The following is a 22,279-nucleotide window of genomic DNA, read 5'->3' on the forward strand; positions in this document are numbered from 1 at the left end:
AATGGAAAATTACTTCGGGTTTGTTTGTTTGAGCATTAGAGGGCTGTCAAGGGGAAAATGCACCATATCTGCCCCTGTGTATGTGTGTGGAAAATCATACCTTGAGGACACACTTTAAAGCATAATACAAATAACACTTGGGGTATAAGTGAAGTGCTTTGTCTGGCACTTGCTACCACACAAAACAAAATGCAATACACTTTACACAGTCACACAGAATAAAAAAAAAAAATCACAGTTGTTGTCCTTCACATAGGTCTTGAGTGGAATTTGGGACACATAATAGTCCAAGATCTGTGTTTTCATTCAGTGATCATAATAAATGTATTTATTCATTTAGATGACTTTGGAGAAAATGTGACATGGACAATTAGAGAATTGCTTACTCAAGTGGATGAACATCAAGTTAATTTTCTTGATAGTTTAAAAATAAGAGTGCTCATCAAAACCCCATTTCTCACACACCCTCTTCCTTTCTGTGTTTTCATCTAAATCATTATACAGATTACTGTGGATGTGATGCCATATCTAAAATTAACATTTGTTTGTGCATTTGCATGTTTTTGCATTTGTATTACTCTCCTTTTGTCATTTATTCCTTTGGTTGCTTACCAAACTGGATGTGTGTGGCTCAGCATGAGAGCACATAAGATCTTTAAATAAAATGCACGTTTACCTTCCTGCAATCCTCTCTCTTAGAAGATAGGGTTTTTTTTTTTTTTTTTGCAGTGCTTAAATTCGGAGGTCATGCTTGCCTCAAAATACTGCATTTCTGTCCTTCCTGGATTAGTCAGGCAACATTGTGCTGTTGTCATATTATTGTTACCCTTGTTATTGTTGTAGTTGTTTTTGGGCTCTTTGTAGTGGTGTGCCTTGGTCTCCATGGTCCAGGCTAGTCGCTATATATGGAATCTGAAGCTTTTGTCACTGCAACAGCAGCCAATAATCCAATAGCAAAGCCTCCTTCTCCAAGCGTATTGTGTATGTGTTCCACACACACACGCTGAGCCAGCAGGAACTGAGGTTCCTGTAGTTTGTGTTCTTTCAAATATTAGGGCATGGTGAAGGTGATGTTTGCAGGAGAGATCGACTTTGTCTGCTTTATAGTGAAGCAAACACTTGAGTCACTTTTTTGAAGGCAGCCATTCAGAACCAAGGACAGCGGCCAATAATCACTAGCACATGACCATAAAGAAAAATTGCAGAACAGGAAATGGCTGGCAAAACACCTAGAGACATAAATAGTATACGAGTATTCCTATATGAAGTGAAAGTTATCTATATGACTGACCATCTGCTGTGTTTTTACATAGTCCTCGGTCTAGATGATTAAATTGTACCATCTCATAGTAAGAGACCAGGGATTCTTATTAATGCCAAACTCAAGGCTAGTGATCATAGCATGACATTCTACACCAGAGACCCCAATCATAGTGCTTCCTACAGCAACAGCGTACCTTCATAACTCAAACACAGATTCTGCTGCTGTCTTGTTGGTTCATGGTGGACTGACCTATTTGTGTGTCTGCCCAAAGAACTGTATGTTACTCAGCTATGCTTCAGAGACAACATTTTCCCAAGAAATGAGCTAAATCTGTCGAAAGGGATGTCCTTAAAGGTTAAATGATTCATAAATAAAGTAATTTTTGCTTCAAGTCTGTGGAATGTCCTCATTTAGATAGATAGGTAAAAGTGTGTGTACAGGTTTAACCTACATTGTGGTCCCAACAAGAATAGTAAAACCTGAAATTAGCTTTATTGTGGGGACCAGTTCATGGTAATAAATGGATAAACATAAATAATAATGTTTAAATTAATATTTAAATACGCAAAAATGTTTCTGCAAGGGTTGGGGGATAGAACAATAACTTTTTCAGTCCACTAATAATAGGCTTCATTGTCACCCCATCACTTCTCACCACAGAGAAAAGCACACAGCTGTATCCCTCTCTGAATTTTGTAGATACACTGATAGGTAGGCAATCAAGTAGCTGAAATATTTGAACAATAAAACATTTCTCCAGCAAAAAGGTTTTTGCGAAGTAAGAACTGTAGTTTCTTTGATAATCCCCATTTTAAACTTTTGTTTGTATCTGTGATATTCTCAAGAGGTGGCACATAAGTCAGAAATAGAGTTTTAGGGATCTCTAAGGACAGCCTGTCATTTACATTAGCAATGAGGCGTTTCACTCACTCTGTCTCTCTTTCTCTTCAAACTACATGATAAAATCCTCTCTTTCCTGTTTTGATCAGGCATGCAGAATCATTTCCTAAGCTTGACTGACTTGCTTGGTTATTATCTTGTCACTGCTGGTCTTTCAAGGACATCACCTCATTTTAACTCACAGAAGACTAAATTCTGCACTGATCTATGTATTTGCCCTTGTGTATGGTTGTTCTCAAACAGTGGAAATGAAAACTCAAACTTTTTAATGTCACCTGTTCACTGGGTGTTCCTTGTACCCCTACTGTCTTTTGGGTTTATGCTGTTATTTTCTTTCTTCTTTTTCTAACAGGCACATAAAGCAAAGCTGATGAATGTTTGTTGTTTTCCACACACACATAGAGGCACAATGGAGGGATAAAGAGCTTTTAAATGTCTAATGGATCTCTCAGAAGGCTTTAACAAGGATATGTTTTATAGACAAATCAATGTGAGCACTCTTTCTAAAAGCAGTGTGCTCATCACTGAAGTAATTTCCGAAAAATTACACAGTAAGAGAATATTAACTATTGGCACACATGAAGTATAAAAGGGCCCCAGGTGTGATTTTTGAATGGTTCATCTGCTGGAGCCTCTTGTGTGTTTAGTGTAAAGAGTTCACAGTCCAACACACACAAGCACAAATCAGATGGCACAGTCACATACAGATGTCATTCATTCTACCAAATATGTCACCCTTGTCTCTATTCAGGTTAGATTGGAAACCTAAAACATACATATCATAGTGCCATACATATCTGACGACGGTCACCAAAAATAAATGAGGAAGAGAGTAAATGCTCATGCAAACTTGTGTGCACATTCACTCACACGCATCTCAGTCAAGTCAACTGGAAGTAAAAGGAAGAGCCAATCACTCAATAATTCATTCTAGTGTGCTAGTAGAGCTTCTGTTAGATTATGCTTGTCCAAGCCACACAGTAACCTTTGTTTTACTAGCATGAAAGCTGGTTTATGAGAGGTTCTTTATAACAAAACTCTTTAATTATGGTGTTATGCTGCCATTTACAGAGCATTTAAACAGCTGTGATGCTAGAGTTGTTACATTTATGTTTTTGTTCAAATTACAGGGGGATCTAAAGGACCACAGGAAGATAATGTCCTTTACTTGAGGGCACTTCAAGTAACGCCTTTACTTTCCAAACTGCCTCTTTGTTATTATACACTGTTGAATTGTCATGATTCAAGAGGTCAAATTTGAGGTCATTTGAGTAACATTAAATATTTGTTTTAAATGTATATAGCAAATGAGAACCGCTAAATCTCAGATATTTTTACATAAAAGACAAAGGCCAATTGCTTCACCAATATTTAATAAATATAATGTATGTAATAATAATAATATATATATATATATATATATATATATATATATATATATATATATATATATATATATATATATATATATATATATATATATATATATATATATATATATATATATATATATATATATATATATATATATATATATATATATATATATATATATATATATATTTTTTTTTAGGCCTCTTGCCATAGCTGCCTTTAAATTTACATGAGTTTTTAATCAAAACAAACAATTTTACCACTGTTACACATAGCTTTACCAATATTTAATACAAAGAAATATATAATTCATGTTTTATTATATATTTTAGCCATTTTGTCTCTAGCTGCTTTCAAATTTACATATTTTTAATCAAAACAAACTTTACCACCTTTTTGCATGTAGCTTTACCAATGTTTACTACAAATAAACAAAACTATAACATATAACTAATGTTTCTGTCATGAAACAGAAGGATTCACACAAGTAATGATTTAAGTTGAAAACAGGTTTTATTAGCAGAAGTATTAAATCACAGCGATGGAAGCAGGTAACTGAAGAATGAAGAGTACTGGATGAATCTGGAAGTTAAAGAGTCTTATCTGATGTAGGTTCTGAAATGGAGATCGAGGCTGAAGGCTGAAGACTGATGAACGAAGCAGATGACTGAAGATGGATGAAGGAAGCCGATGACTGAAGGTAAAGGGTATCTCAAAGGAAAGGAGTCAGGTAGAGTTCTCTGAGGAAACAATGAGACCAGACAATGACGAGCTGCAGAGGGAAGAGTTAATTAGTGCTGGATGATGATCAGTGAAGATTGGTGACAGGTGACGTGATCTGTGATTGGGAAGTGCATGCAGGTGAGGGCCAGGGAGGATGATGGGAAATGTAGTGAGGAGGTGGTGACTAGCTGGAAACTGTGACAGTTTATTATAATATATAATTTTTATATTGTATTATAAAATGTAGTTACTTTCATGTTTACATGTTTTTTTTTATCAAAACAAACTTATTTTTACATGTCACTTCACTAATGTTTAATACAAATTAATATGATTTTATTATACATTTTGAGAACAGAAAAAACAAATCCTAAATGGGCATTTTAGTCCTGGCATACTCATATATCAGCTATTTGTAAAAATATAGAAAATCTCACATATATTTGATGTGAAAAGCTATTAATCAGTCAGCTCACACTTGACCTGGAAGAAAAAATGCACAAACATGATTTCACAGCCTCCCGTACAACTCTCCTGTGCTCCATTAGAGAGAAGGTCTGTATTTCTCTCTCTGTCAGTCTCAGTTTTATCTAGTCCTCCCCCTGCTGATAAACCAGCGCAGCTCAGCTCTGGCATCGAGCACTTTGTTCATTAGCAGCACGTTAATGCTGAGTCACATGCCCCTTGCAACCACTTTAACAGACTAACAGCCTTTTAAATTCCATTTACAGTGACCAAGGCTCAGCAGCGCACCTTTATGATTATAGGGCTCTAAACTTACTGTGTTGTGTCTGTCTGAATAACCTGTGGTGTGAGACAGAGCATCCCTTGTGATTTATTACATGACTGCACTGCAGGTCATTATTTTATGTGACTGTTGTGCATGTGATTGGCATTTTAATAAAGCTTTCTTTTTAAAGCAGGTGTAAAGGGACCATAATAGTTCTGTCAATATTAGTCAATGCTGCAGTCATCAGGCAGGAGTTTGAGAACTTGACAGTGGTATCCTTACTGTGAATACAGAGATAAGCTAGTCTCAAAGCTGTCACATAATAGTTAGAAGAAAAATGTCTTTAAAAACCGACTTAGACTAAAATATTAGTGAAGATGAAATCAGAACAGCAAAAAATAAAGATTTAATAGAAGTTAGAATAATAATTCCAATAATTTTCTGAAGAGACACTGGCATTAGAAAAGGTCAGGGGTGAATAAACAAAACTGCATCATGCTGTGGAATGATTGTCACTCTGCTTTCCAGAAGGTATAGTCTTCTCTTCACAACAGTCACTGTTTAAAAGGCCCCATGAAACCCAAATTCCCTAAAATTCAAAGTAATGAAAAATAAAATACAGTCCTCAGGTTATTTTGAAAATAGTATGTACATACCTGTATCTCTATCCGAACAAAAATATCTAGGCCATGGGTGTATCTCTAATGTCCTAATTCTGTCTTATCAGTGCTCTAAAACAAATTTAAATTTAAAACAAATTTATAGTGACCAGCTGCATGCTGATGTTGAAACGATGTGCGGAGCATTAATTGAGACTTGTGAGTTTATAACTGTGGACCATCTTTTTGTAAGACACACCGTAAACATAGTCTTACAAAAAGAACTAAGCACTAATGGCCCATGTGGATGATTACTGATTGTAGAAGTTTAAATTAACCTCACACAAGACCAGTTATGTAGGAGTTACACCAAATTAATATTATGAGTTTTCGTCATGTCCTTTAAGGTGACTGTGAGAGTGCCAGATGACCTCTTACTCCTTTTACCTCAGTGAACCAGCTAAGGAATTTCACCTTAACAGTAAAATAACAATCAAAGATGATTGTTGAATACATCAAATTATGTAAATTGTGACATAACTTGTAGAGATTCTTACTACATTATCTACACTAAGAAGACACAAATGTAATACAATTATTTTAATTTACAAAAAGATAAACAAGAGTAATCAACACAACTACTAAATAAATACCATGAATGAAAAAGGACTAAAGTGCATACTCACTCACTTGGGTCCCAAATTGGTGCTAATAATGGGGCCAAGTTGGGCTACACACAAAAAAATATTCTGTGGCCCACATGGGAGATCACACTGGACCCACAAATGGCCACATTACATAACGTAACATGTAAAAAAATGTATTGGTAACTACAAGATTAGCGTTCTTGCAAACAGTCTTCTTATATGATAGAGCTTCCATGTCTATTTATACTGAACAAGTCCCAATGCTACTGATAGCTAAATCAAAGAATTATTGACGTTTACAAAGTTCAGCCACAGAGGCCTTACTCAGCTCCCCCTACGCACACTAACACAATGAGACAAACACCAAACTTTTTTGAGGAGTTATGCAGCACAATTCATCTGCCCACAGGGTGAATCTAATGAAAGTAACTCCCTCAAACACCCTATCTTTCTAATCCTTCTAGCCCTCTTACTGTGCCCTGCAGCTGTGTGTGTGTGTGTGTGTGTGTGTGTGTGTGTGTGTGTGCACGCATGCATGCGTGTGTGCGTCTCAGAACCGTGTACAGTATGCATCACTGCATGTGTAACATTCAGAACATAGAACAAGTCTAAATGCAGAAAAAAACATGGTGCAAAGTGTGGTGCAAGAAACACGCAAAAGTATTCAGATTCTTAGTTTACTGTCTTACTTTACTTACTAAGTCTTACTTTACTGAATTACAGATTCTTCATTAAAATATTTCTCTCATAAGTCAAAATAAGTCAAAAGTACTTATTTTAATGTGGAACAAATTATTTTATGTTAGTACATTAGTCATTGGACTTAATTCACTTCCTTCACTTGTAGTTTTTCATATTTGTGTATTTTTTTAAATCATGGCTAAATCATGAACCAAGGCAGCTAATTTACTGCCTCACTGTCCAGTCAGTGAATGTGATATCAGGATAGTAGGATATCATAAGCAGTAAAAGATACTTCCAAGCTGCCTTCCTGAGAAGGCATCTCAGTAGCAGAATGTGACAAAAACATTAGCTAGGTGAACAAAAATATTAAGTTTAACGTTTCGGTTACTGTTATAACCTTCGTTCCCTGATGGAGGGAACAAGACGTGGTGTCGAAGACTGACACTAGGGGTCCAGCGTTGTGGCAGGAGGGACACCACATCTCGTTCCCTCCATCAGAGAGTGGAGGTTATAACAGTAACCAAGACATTCCCTATCTGTCAGTCACTTCATTGTGGTGTCAAAGACTGACACTAGGGGTCCCTATGGAAAGCGCCATAACAGCTGAACTGAGTTATGAAGGTCTGGTGATACAGATGTTGGCAAGCTTCTGCGTGCCGGGTAATAAGTGCACTCGCAACATCGTAACCTACCCAATGCCCCACGTAAGCTGTGTAGTCCTTCGTTTCACTCTGGGACCAAAAGGACAGTACTTACAATGGGAATGGGTTGCTTCATTGACCTTTTCTGTTCTTCTTCTTTAAAAACAAAACAATCAAAGCTGTTTGTAGACTAGTGTGCAGAGGAAGCACTCTTACTCCCAGATTGGTGAAGGAACACTAATGAGACCACAATCCTGCCCTAGGGAAGGTTAATATGTAGAGAATACATCATATGGATGTACCTCCCTGGAAGTACCACACGTGGAAAAAATTTCCTGCGGTAGGTGCTACATGAATATAGAGGAAGTAGTACAAACTCAGTGACTGATGGCAGAGACGGAGCTCTGCCTATTCATATGGGAAGACGAGTGTTTACCTTCAGGGAAATCATATCATGGACAATACATCATATGGGATTACCGTCAGGGATTCACTTCGTAATACGGATTGACCTGAAAAGGGCATTCGATTGCTGAAGGGTGCTGATGGTAAGATACATCCAGGGTACGCTGGTTTGGGGAACTAACATAGACAAAAGAGCACACGTTATCGCCCGAGGGAGGGGAAAGGCAATGTGTGGAAGTGGAGCACCCGGCCAGTTGCCCGCAGCTTACCTGCTCGTACCTGAAAACACACGGGACAACACTGGCTCAACCCAGAGATTGAAGAATCACGTGAAGGTATTAGGTTACACAGCCCGCCGCTCTGAAGATGTCTGTTGGAGAGGTGCCCTTGGCTAAAGCCCAGAAGGATGCAAGATTCCTTGTGGAGTGTGCTCAAATTTCGAAGGGGCACAGCACATTCCCCTGTAACTGATATGCCAAGGCAATAGCATCCACGATTGAGTGGGCCAACCTCTGTTTGGAGACAGCCTTCCCTATTCTGCTGTCCCTCAAACTAGACAAAGAGCTGCTCTGAGCTTCCTGTCTAAATGATATGGAAAGGTCTGCCTCATGTCAAGGCAGCACTTGCAAGTTCACCACTTGATCCCTAAAAGGGGTAGTAGGATCTTTGGGAACATAGCCCAGCTGGGGTAGAGAGTATACCTGACGGAGCTCAAGGCATGTTTTGTTGACAGAGCATAGGGCACGTTTATAACCGTACAATCTGGTAGGTAGCATTATTTGATAGAACACCGGCACAGTAACTTCATATTGACGCGCAGCTAAACAAAGGCAGAGTACCGTAACTCAATTTGAGCGTTCCAAAACAAAGCCAAAGAGCGGTAACTGATGTTACGGTGTTCTGCCTTGGTTTCTCGTGGGCTTTTGGAAGTTACTGTTAAGACAACTCATTATTTTCTCGAAAAAACAACGGAATTGATTCAAGATACTCATCCACATGATAAAGGAGGTCTTGAATGTGCCAAAAATATAAATAACTAATATTCGACCAAAAACGAAGTTACAGTCTTTTGCCTTTGCATGGCAGCACTGTGTTGTGATGTGAAACTATGGTGGCCACATACACTTTCAAGGTAGAAGGGGACAGCCGACCCTCCAACCTCTCCTGCAGGAAGGAAAGCTCTGACCTGACTGCGCATCTCTGTGGGTCTTCCCCTCTGGAAGCACACCAATTAGCGAACAGACCACTTCAAAGCATAGGCCCGCCTTGTTAAGGGGGCTATAGCCTGTGTGATAGTGTCTATCACCGCTGGAGATATCACATTTAAGTTTTCTGTGTACTGTCCAGGGACCAGACGTGGAGGTTCTAGAGGTCTGGGCTCGGGTGTCAGATTGTGCTCCGCCCCTAAAAAAAGAGGGATGCGTCAAGGAGAAGCTGTTGCGAGGAACATGAACTCCGGGAACCAAGTCCGGGTGGGCCATTATGGCAAATCCAACAGGACCTGTTCTTTGCACAACATCTGTGCAATCAGGCTCACTGGGGGAAATGCATATTTGCGCAGGCCCCGGGGAGAGGTGTGTGCCATTGCGTCCGTGCTGAGGAGGGCCTCGGTCAGTGAATACCACAGGGGACAGTGGGAAGAGGTCTACCTGTGCTTCATCGAATCAACTCCAAATCAGCATACGAAACACTTCAGCCTGACAACAACATGCCTGGACACTTGATTTAGGGGATCCCTGCCCATAGAAATGCAAGGTCTGACGAGTATCGCGTGGCGTGGCACCATGGCAATCTCTGGACTCGAGTCTGAAGCTAGTGCTGCAGCAGTCTTATATGTATCAACCCGAGCGGCGCTACAGCCACTGAGAATGCCATAAGCCCCAGAAGCCTCTGAAATTGTTTCTGTGGAACCGCTGTTTTCCCCTGAATGACTTCAGGCAATTCAGAACCGACTGGGCCTGTTGTTCATGAGACGTGCCTGTCACAGTGACTGAGTCCAACTCTATCCTGAGAAAAGAGATGCTCTGTACTGGAGAGAGCTTGATCTTTTCCTAGTTGACCTGAAGGGCCCTATTTTAACGATCTGAAACGCAAGTATCAAACGCGAAACGCAGGTAACTTTGTGGGCGGATCTCGCAAATTTACTGCAAATTTCCATGTGATTTACTGTCACATGGATCTTTAGCCTAGTGAGTAAAGCCTAGTGTTATACTGGTGCAACTTCAGTCTGATCTGAACTTTGTAGTTCCTTCAAAGCGATCATTTGTGGCTGTGTCTCTCACAAGTTTCTTCTTTGATTTTGAAAAGTTTTGAAGGTTGGCCTTTTCTATGCAGCATTTGTTGTTTCATGTTACATTTCCTGACAGTTGTATCAACAGGGCTCAGTGGGGTTTCTAAACACTTGGAAATTGTTTGGTACTTTTTTACAGTTTCTGCAATGGTTTTACTTTATATGTCATGTCTTTGAAATACCTTATAGTATTAATTTTCAATTCTCCACTATTGTTCACTTCTGTCCTGCATAATCACAAACTGAGCCCTTTAAAAGGGTTTTATGATTCACAGCAAATTTCAATGCAGTCGTTTGCTCATTAGAGAATCTGTGAAACTGTGTGCCTCTGGAACACAGAGGACTGAATAGTGCATACTAATGCAAGCACAATGTATCCGTTTTTTTGGTTTATTTTTTTGTCATCAAAGCAAATAAATTAATACTTTTATTCAGCAAGGATGGATTAACAGTAAAGACTTACATTGTGAACTGTTTTTGAACTGTTCTTTTGAACATTGTATTGAACAAGGACTTCTGAAAAAAAAAAAAATCACACAATATGCTGAACTGTTTTCGACATTGCTAACAATTAGGAATGTTTCTTGAGCACCAAATCAGCATATTAGAATGATTTCTGAAAGATCATGTGACATTGAAAACTGGAGTAATGGCTATTGGCAATCAACTTTGCCATCACAGGTATACATTTATATATATATATATATATATATATATATATTAAAATAGAAAATAAAAATAAAAAATTTAATCATATTTCACAATATTATGGGTTTTACTGTATTTTACTGCATAGCTTTATCAATTAAATGCAACTGGTGAGCAAAAAAGACTTATTGTATACACACACACACACATATACACAGTAGCCTATATATATATGGTTATGTACATATATATATGCAGCATTGGAATTTAATTTAATAGAAACATGGTATAAGCGTATTCATTGACCTTTAAACATTGGTTACCTAATCCTATAGTGTTCTGCATCAAGACATACTTATCCTATGACTAATCACTGTTACATCAGTAAATATCCTCAGTGTATTATAAATAATTATAGATGTACTCTGAGGCTGGTGCCTACAGCGGTTGTCTGTTGGAAAGAAAAAAATCACAAATTATATCTGTCATTTTAAATACTTGCATATGCTTGTACAGTTACTAAAGCAGTTTGAGTGTGAACATCTTGCATTGACAATCTCCAGTATGTGAGCGGGTAAGAGGCCATATGTGAGTGTCCTCTGTATGGGACACTAGTCGTGGTGTGGCGGAGCTGAGCGTGTGTCATGAAAGCAGCCACACCACTGCGCTCTGTGCCTTTGCAGCAACTGGAGCAGAAAATCGTCTCTTCATGCAGTGCAGATTACACATCTCTCCACAGACTGTGTCTGTATAAGCAATGCACCTTCTCCTTGGTTTTTTTTTCTGTTTGTACAGTTCACATTGTTCCTTGTGACCCCACTTTGTGTAAAGCAGTGGTTCTCATTTTCAGGTCCTGGTGCCCCACCACTCTGACACATGCCCTGAGAAGTGGACTGTTGAGTGCCTTGAAATAAAACTTATAAACTCAGTGACTGGAACTCAACGTGTCTTTTTATTATTCACTCACCGGTCACCTATTTCACTTCTCACTTTTATGTCATCGCTTAATATCTTACATACGAGGGCTCCCTCTAGCGGCTTACTCAGAACACCACACACCCCTCTCTCTTAACTCTTTCTCCTCTAGCGTTTTTGAAAAAAGTTGCCAGCCACCTCCAGCATTTTTGATCATTTTCACAAAAGTTTCATGGCCCCTAGAATATTTTGTTGTTTAAATATCTGAATATGCAATATAGAACATACCCTCTGCTTTTAAACAACAACAAAAACTGTTTTATAGCTTCATGCATTCCTTTTTATAAATACTTAAATGTGGGTAAGTTTCATAAAAAAAAGCAACATTTTGAGCAAAAAGCTGAGAAAATCAAATTTTTGTCAAAGACTACGTCTGGATGGGATTCAGAGCAATGATCAAAACATAGATGGAGTAGATCGAGTCCATCAACACCCCCAAAGCTTGCACAGTCCTATTGCTTGTCGGGGTCGACATTTCTTTCTTTAATATAAGCAATTTTGATTTATATGCTGTTTAATGTTGATGATCGAGTTATTTTACATATGCATATGCTTACATATGATATCACTTGTTTCTGCTTCTTCTACGCCTGTGTTTTGATCAGAAGATTCAGTACTCTTTCAGAAGATGCCTAATAGCACCCCCTACCGTATAACAGTGAAAGCCAGAAATTTCTGTTAATAGCAGAGAAGCGTTGGCTGAGTCCAAAATCGCTCTTGAGTAGGTACTTATTTTGAATAAGTAATTACTTCACAACCGCTAAAAAGTACATTCTATATAGTATGAATGTGTGTAGTAGGCTATGAATGAAATTTGGACGTAGTAAATGTGCCATGTTGTCTGTTACGAACTGCTCCGAGACACGAAGGTTGAGATCCAAATGCAGCTTTAATTAAGGGGCAATCCAGACACGTAATCCAATATACAGGGAATGGGTCAAAACACAGGTAGGCCATCCATCCAAACAAACAAACAAACAAAACAGGCAGGGGTCAGAGGCAAAAGAGTAATCCACGGAACAGGCAAAAAATCCAAAAACCAAGAGACATGAAACCAGGGAAAACGCTCGGAAATGCAGTGCAACAACATACAAAACTTCGCAGTGAGTGAATGAGTGAACATGGTATAAATAGGCTGAGACTAACAGGGTAATGAAACACAGGTGAATGCAATCAGTGATGATGAGTCCGGGCGGGGAGTTATGGGAAATGTAGTTTGTGAGGGAGTGATAATAGTCTGGTGTGGAGTGCCCTCTGGTGGCTCTCAAGGGCACTCCAGCTGGTGACCGTTACATAGCCCCCCCTCAAAGGAGCGGCTTCCAGACGCTCTAAAATTGTCCAGGAGGAAGATGGAGCGGAGGCGGACCCGGGGGCGGGATGGAGGGCCAGGCCTGTGGAGCGGAAGAGGACCTGGAGACTGCGGCAAGACGGGAGGCCAGGGCGGAGAAGGCAGTGCAGGCGACCAGGGCGGAGCAGGCAGTGCAGGCGACCCGGGTGGAGCAGGCAGTGCAGGCGAGCAGGGCGGAGCAGGCAGTGCAGGCGACCAGGGCGAAGCAGGCAGTGCAGGCGACCAGGGCGGAGCAGGCTGTGCAGGCGGCCAGGGCGGAGCAGGCTGTGCAGTCGGCCAGGGAGGAGACGACCCTTCAGGCGGCCAGGGAGGAGACAACTCTTTCAGGCGGCCAGGACAGAGCAGACGGTTCAGGTGGTCCTATCAAGGGACCTCCTGCCCCCCCCCCCCAAAAAACTTTCCTTGGGGGCGGCAATGGGGTTATGGGCAGGAACAGACACCGGCTCAGGAACAGACACAACAGACACCGGCTCAGGAACAGGAACAGACACCGGCTCAGGAACCGGCTCAAGGACAGGCGTGGCGGCGGCCATCTCTGCTGAGGGCTCAGGCGACGTGGCAGCGGCCATCTCTGCTGAGGGCTCAGGCGACGTGGCAGCGGCCATCTTTGCTGAGGGCTCAGGCGACGTGGCGTCGGCCATCTTTGCTGAGGGCTCAGGTGACGTGGCGTCAGCCATCTTGTCCGGAGACACTGGCTCGGCGGCGGCCATCTTGTCCAGAGACACTGGCTCGGTGGCGGCCCTCCTGTCCGGAGACACTGGCTCGGCGGCGGCCCTCCTGTCCGGAGACACTGGCTCGGCGGCGGCCATCCTGTCCGGAGACACTGGTTCGGCGGTGGCCATCCTGTCCGGAGACGTCCGCAGACGTGACGTGTGAACAGTCTCTGGGTCGGCAGACGTGACGTGTGAACAGTCTCTGGGTCGGCAGACGTGACGTGAAAAGTCACTGGATCGGCAGACGTGACGTGAAGAGGCTCTGGCTCGGCAGGGCTGACGTGAAGTGACTGAGGCTCGGCAGGGCTGACGTGAAGTGACTGAGCCTCTTCAGGGCTGACGTGAAGTGACTGAGGCTCGGTAGGGCTGACGTGAAGTGACTGAGGCTTAGTGGATACTGCCAGTTTGCAGGGCTCTTCTGCAAAATCCACAGTAAGAGGTGAACCGGCCAGCAAAAGAGCATGGATTATATACTGTTGAAGATTCCAGCCAAGGTGATGAAGTGGCATAAGGGAGCTGAACGGCTCGGATAGTCCTCCACGGAAAAATAGGCATACTTCATCGAAAAATTCCAAATGTGCCAGCTCAATAAAGTCTCTCACGTACTCCTCTATGGGCCGGTCTCCCTGACGGAGACACATAATCTGTGCTGCTGGATTCATGGTGGTCATCGCTGCTGGATCTTGGTGTGGCGAAGTTTTCTGTTACGAACTGCTCCGAGACACGAAGGTTGAGATCCAAATGCAGCTTTAATTAAGGGGCAATCCAGACACGTAATCAAATATACAGGCAATGGGTCAAAATACAGATAGGCCGACCAAACAAACAAACAAACAAACAAACAAACAAAACAAGCAGGGGTCAGAGGCAAAAGAGTAATCCACGGAACAGGCAAAAAAATCCAAAAACCAAGAGACATGAAACCAGGGAAAATGCTCGGAAATGCAGTGCAACAACATACAAAACTCTGCAGTGAGTGAATGAGTGAACATGGTATAAATAGGCTGAGACTAACAGGGTTTCTGTCAGGACCACTACCGTCAAATATGATTGACAATTAGCATACAGTTTGGATTGGCGGTATGGTTCCGTTCTGGGCGAGAACTCCCTGCGCATCCATGCAGCCTAGCATGGATAAGAGCAGGGAGAGCAGCAATAACCCCCCTTGGGGTAAACAGAACAGAACCAACATGAAAATTTGCAAATATATTTAATTCAAGATTTTAAAGTACAACATTATTCGATAATTATTCTGATTCAAGGGGAATCAGAATGTCAAATCCTGACTGGGCGAGAGGAGGAGCTGGGGATGGAGGAGGGTAATTAGCTCCTGAGAAACGCGATAGCTGCTGATAATACTGAAGGAGCTTATATATGTATATGGTGATAGGCGTCGTATTCCTATAGGTAGATGTGGATCAGCTGAGGGTCAGCTGATGCGAGCTTGACTAACGTGACCTGCCAGAACTAACGCTACGCTTGATAATGAGACACAGGTGAATGCAATCAGTGATGATGAGTCCGGGCAGTGAGTTATGGGAAATGTAGTTTGTGAGGGAGTGATAATAGTCTGGTGTGGAGTGCCCTCTGGTGGCTCTCAAGGGCACTCCAGCTGGTGACCGTTACATTGTCATTGTAAAAAACGGCTGCTTTCTAAAGCCCTATTCGCACGGGATTAGTATTATCTGGGGACCACGTGTGATTTAGAAATTACCCACCCACATCTGAATTTCGTGTGGCGCATTCGGACGGGATAAGCGAAGCCTTAGCCTGGATGCCAGCCAAAGTTCGGGAAGTTCGGTCCGGATCCGTTGTGGAGCAATTATGCTCAAACCAGAGCTGTTCGGACCAATCAAATTGTCAGGGCGGGCTTTATACGATGATGGACAGATGATCAACAGTAACATAACCATCCATGTCACCAAAGAGCGCTTGGGTTGAATTCGTTTGCAACAAAGATGACTGCCGCTGGAGAATTGAGATTTCACGAGTTCACACTTACAAATAAGTCAGATAGAATAAATGCATATTTGGCGTGCTGTCTGAGGAGAGGGCTCTGGGCTCGGTATTGGTCCGAACCCAAAGTAGCCTACTCCCCCTATATATTCTGATATATTCATATTATGACTAGAATCTGAGTATGACAACGTTAGGCTAGCGAAGCCTGTGATTTTACTCGAATTTACTGACTTATCTCCCGGATATGATGTTAATATAGGCTATTGCTTGGACATGTCTTGTCGTTATAGGTCTAGCTGTATGATATAACATAAACAGAAGAATGTTCCTTACCCGCATGCTGCTATATGTTTTCATCTCCATCTAATCATTCTTTTTGTTTTTGCTCTTCTGATGGTTTTCTTTCTCTTTCTGCAAATTTTATAGTTGTATGGTGTTTAGCGATTTGACCCAGCACACAAAATACTATCAAAACACTCCAACGCAGCCTCCATTCTTCGCGATAGATAGATAAAAAAGCGGACAGGAAACAAAAACCTTGAAAAAATTATATACGACCCCCCCCCAAATCACAGAGATGCCAATTCGCGCAGGACTAATATTATCACAGGACCTCGGTGTTCTGCGAAATATGGTAGGTCATTTACGAGGGAATTTTTACTTTACAAATTACAGACATGGGCGATTCGCACGGGATTAAGATCACAGACAACCTCCGCAATTATTACAAATGACTAGAGGTCACCGGGTAATACTAATCCAGTGCAAATAGGGCTTCAGCTATCTCACTGATTCGGATTAATTGAACAGCTACAGGATGTCCGGTTAAAACATTACATCTCACACAAGTCTGTACTTCAAGAGGATTTATTGTGCAACTTCTGTGTATGTGTGTGTGTGGTTCTGTAAACAGAAACAATATACAAAATATCCTTAATGTCTCTAAGCAATATAGTTATCAATAATGACGCGAAGATACTTACAATCAGTTGCATGCACACACAATCCACAAAGTTATTTAATAATGTCACTTCTGACTAATTTAACTGTTAATGTAAAAGTAAAGGCACAAATTAGTAGTTACCACTGAATTTCTTACATTTTAGTGTGAATTGAAATCAGAACCTTGTAGAACAAATAGTCACAATGATTTTTGCTGCTTGTTCAAATTGTTTAAATAAAATGAGCTTAAGCAACACAATTGCTATACATTTTGTCCTAACTTAATTTGATTGTGTTCAATCTGCTTAAATATATGTAAAATTTAAATTTACTTAATCCATTTGTGTTGGATTGCATGAATGATTTGTGTTGCATTAACTAAAACTGGGCGGTGCTTGTTAGTTCCTAACATGCTTTGCATATGGTTGAATTAAGAGAGAATAAATGTGAAAATTAAGTGTTATTTTATGTTTTTGTTTTGTTTTGTTTTTAGAAAAATAGAAAAGGGGAAGACTTGATAGTGTGTAATTGTGTTTAATGTTCAATTACATTGGAATTATTTGAACCATTTAAAGTACAGTGGGTTACCATTGTGGAGAAGAGTGGTGTCATGATTCTGCCTTCTTGTCCTTGATTTTCTCTAGTCTTGAGGCAGGATCATGACAGACCCATGTTTTGTGTGCAAACACATGGCCTTTTGTTTGGGCCATGTGCTTGTGTTGTCTCGTTACTTAACCCCGCCCCCTTGTTCTCCTCGTTTGTCATTATTGTTTTATCAGTTACACCTGTTGTCCTTGTCATTTGCTTCCCTATTTAATCCCCTTGTGTTTGCTGTCCTGTGCTGGTTCATTATTATACATTGTGAAACCTTGTGAGTATCCTGTCAAGAGTATTGTCTAGAGAAGGTTCTGATTCTGTATTTGCTGTTTGTTTATCGTCTAGTTATCTGTCAAGTTATAGTCTAGTTTAGTCTCTTTTCGTCCTGTCTATGTTTTGCCCCCTTGTGGGTTTTGTTTTCCCTTTTTGTCTTCAATTAACGTTGTTCAATTGCATACGATCTGCATTTGGGTTCATCTCCTCCACACATCATAACAAGTGGAGCATTTGGTTAGGCTGTGGACTGATTCAATTACTTTCAACAGTGTTGGGTGAAGGAGCATGTAAATCTTAGCATTTAAGATGATAATATACTGCTAGCAAATAGCTAGCTGTAGTCTATCAATTCAATTTAGTGTCACTAAAATAAATGAAATCTTAATGGATGAATGAATATCTGAATCATGTCAGGGTGCCTATAAAAATTCACTTTGAGATTACTTGAATGGGTTGCTTAAAATGACTTCATTCCGTGATGTTGAAGTTACATGAACAAATTATATTTGTTTAATGTAACCCAGTTATGTGGAACCTGTTGACATAAAAAAGTGAATTAACGCCAACATGTATATTTTTTTTAGTGTACTAAACACTCAATTTAACCCTCACAGACAATACTTGCACAATATTCACAGAACAGCTATAACGTTCTTTTTCTTTATACACCATAGACACATATGGGTATACTAGTAATGCATTAAATTTTACATTTTCCATCACATAATCCATGCAGGCGCACACCTACTCCGAACAGGCCGTGCAACTACAGCAGGTTGTTCACCCTCTGCTGGTTCTGTATTCCCAGAGCCAAACAATGACAATTCACTGGACTCTTGTGTTCCGCTTGGAGCGAGTGCAGGTGTCAGGTGAGATGCATTTTTACATTTAACACTTTAGAATGCTGTTCTGTCATTAATGAATAACCACACAGGAACAAATGAGTAAAGCACTATTAACATTCTAGTAACTACTATTAACTAACAAGAAACACTGAATTAGTAAGTTAAATCACTCATTTGAATGTGGTAGTTCACTATTAACTAATCAGTAACTACTATAATTTGTCATACCTGCCAGAGGAAAACTACTATATACAGGTTCATAATTAACATGAATAATTCATAATGTATAATTAATTGTAAAGTGAAGATCATGGTAACCCACTGGTAATGACTCAAGTATTACTAAATCCTTCAGAAGGAATTACTAATTATTTGGATCAAAGTGAAAAGCAAGATAACTCCCTAATATTGACTGAAATCATTGTAAACTTTTGAGGTTACAAACAAACGTACAAAAACCTCAAAAGCTAAGTAGCAATGAACTCCAGACTGACCTTTAAAAGGATTTCAGACATCATCCTCTGGAATCAGCTTGGAGCTGAGGCCAGTCCATAACCCTTTTAAAACAAAATAACCCATCGTGCATGATAAACGCATTAAGGTTATAACTGTCCGCATGCAACACAACCTGATGGTAAGCGCATTGGAGGTATAATGTGGAAAACACTGTTGCTCCACACGTTTGCGAACATCTCTTCCCTATGTGGAAGAGGAAAACTGTCCACTACGATGGCTTTATTAGGCCGAATTTATTAGGCCGAATCCCCCCGTCTTTTTTTCTGGTGACCACTATCGGGGAGACCCACTCAGGTGCATCCACAGGCTCAATTACATCCTGTTGTACAAGCTTCTGTAATTCCTTGGACTCCACATTGCGGATTTTGAAAGGTAACCACCTCAGTTTCTGCTGAACGGGCTGAACCTCAGGCTGAATTTTGACATGATGCACAAATCCTCTTTTCACATCCCAGTCTGTTTACGGAACTTGCAGCTACAGACGAGACAGAATGCGCACACTGGGCTGTACTGACCGAATCATCACAATTGTAAAGAGGTCTCTGCCCAGCAAAGCTGATTCCTTTTGTTCAATGTATAGGTCTGCGGTAGTGCAATGGTCACCACATTATATGCTGCCCGGCAGGAATCCTTTAACTTAATATTTATATATGAATATTAATATGTATAACTTGTAAAACAAACCAGAACAGAGGACCACTGGCCTAAAGTAATGTACAGTATACTACTCTTAGTCTCTGATAAGCAATCTAAATCTAAAGGATTTAATGAAGTTCTTTCAGTCACCCCCCAGTTGAATTAACAACATTTGTACTAGTACCAGTTTATAGCCTTAACTGCTTAACATCTACTTATCATATTATATCGAAACATGAACTGCATTTCCAGCTTACTATATGACCAGGTTTGTGCAAATTATAAAACTGAATTATTTTAGAAACTAAATACCAGGGCTGGGCAAAATGGAAGAATTGGCTTCCTTTCAACTCCATTCAATTGGCCACGTCCCACAGCAGCGTCAGTGCTGTTTCAGTAATTCAGTTTCCAATTAATTCATCCTGACACTGCCCTACAGGATGTTTGTGATGTGTTATTTTGCATTTTGCAAGTTTGTAATGTTATCTTGTGCCTTGATTTCTGTTACAGTTTCATTGTGTCTTGTGTTTATTTCATTCCTGTGTGTTTGTTTCATGTACTTCAGTTCAGTCTTGATCACCTGCTAGTTAGTCTCCTTGGTTACAGATTATGTTCAGCTGTCTGTCGTTAAGTTCCCTATATTTATACCACCTGTCTCTTACAGTTCATTGTTGGTTCTCGTCAATGTAAATGTGTTTTTCACCTGCGTTAATCCTATTTCTGAGTATTTGATATTAAAACCTGTTTCCTTGAATTATTCCTCACCGTGAGAGTTTCTATTTACCACATTACGTGACAGAAGAACCGACCCTAACAGTATTTTGTTGCGTTTTTCCTTTGTTTGATTTTTCTTTTGCTTCCCCCATGGACCTTCCCACTGTCCAGCTTCTCTGCTTGTATTCAGCCCTTCAGCATCTCTCACATGCCAGGTGGAGATGCCAAATGTCTTAAGGCCACCAGTTCCATCTCGCACAGTGGATCCCCTGTCTCCGCCTCCAGCCTCTGTGCCCATCGCTCCACCTCGGCATGTCGACACATCGGCTCTACATCGGCTCTACCCTGGCTCCTCCCTCCCTCTGCTCCACCGGAAACCATCGGCCATATGGCTTCTCCGGGCTCTTTCGTCTCCACCTTGGTCAGTCGTCACTCTACTTCTGCCACGGACTTGCGAGCCTTCCGCTGTGCTCAGTCCCTCCACCCCTACAGCTACAACAGGTACCTCCTTCCCACCAGCTCTGCCTCTGTCCTCTGTCACACCAGCTCCACCTCAGTCCTCGAGCACTCTGGCTCCGCCTCAGACTCTCGTCACCACGGCTTCGCCTAGGTCTCCAGTGCCAGTGATGTCGTTTAGGTCCATCAGCTCCCCCTTCGTCAGTCATCACCAGGATGTCGTCAGCTACATCATGGCTCCTCCCTCCCTCAACTCCACCGTGTGCTGACATCCCTGCTGTGCTCTAGGTCTGGGTCAGCAGGCATCATTCATCATCGCAACCGGGGCTTTGTCGTCATCCGTCTGTCACCATTCCTCCGCTGCCTTCTATCACTATCCATTCGCCTGCTCCTCTTGCCATCCCTTTGCCACCTCCTCACCCACCTCCAGAGCCCCCACCTTCCCTCCCTTGTCTGTTGTTGTGGCACGAGGTCGTGCCTTTTCGGAGGGGGCATGTCAAACTTATGTTCATTTAGTTTCAGTTTTCATGGACTTTGTTTGTTTTCATTAGTCACATGTATCCCTTTGTTTGAATTTCCCACCACTCTTTAGTTACCATGATTACAGTCATTATTAGTTCCTTGTTATCAGCTGTGTTTAATTATCTTTTTTGAGTTCTGCCGTCTCCTGAGTTTATTGTAGGTTGTTGTTTGTGTCTCACGCGCACTGCTACGCCGTATTGCCTTTTGTGTTTAATAAACCTTGTTGCAATGTTAAAAAACATGTTCTAAAAAACAATTCTAAATGTTAATCTAAAACATTGAGTGATTTAAGAAGCTGAATTGGCTTATAGGCATTTGCCATTGATTCCAAATGCCTTATGATTACATTCTATGGATAATAAATTGTAATTGTCCAAATTTTGCATCCAGTTTGTACTCCTGCAGCAGTCTCACCCTGCATCCAATAGTGCGATATTTCCTATCACGCCACACAAGGTGTTTTTGGATAGGATTCTTTCATTCTCATCCTTCCTATTCTCAGCAGCCCTCAAAGAGTTGGATAATGCTTACAGCAAATCACTAACTCTTGCATGAAGGATTTTACTTTCATAATGCCAAAAGCTCAATTGTTTCAAAAATGGTCTTTTAGCATAGATTCTGTTTATGAATTATCTACAGTTGATTTTGTGCTTAAGAGCATGAATAATATCTCCATCAAAGATAGTAAAGTTTCAGTTTAAGACTGCAATAGAAGACTTCTATCATTTCTGCTATCGTTCTGAGATTGAACCGAACCTTTCTAGACAGCAGCATGATACCCACAAGAGTCAATGCATCCCTTGCCAGAATACACATCCCTTCATCCTCCAGTGCACACACACACTGTTCTCAGGTCTCTTTGGAGGGCTTTCCCT

This window comes from Abramis brama, assembly GCF_963993115.1.
Source record: "Abramis brama genome assembly, chromosome: 2".
NCBI classification, from domain to species: domain Eukaryota; kingdom Metazoa; phylum Chordata; class Actinopteri; order Cypriniformes; family Leuciscidae; genus Abramis; species Abramis brama.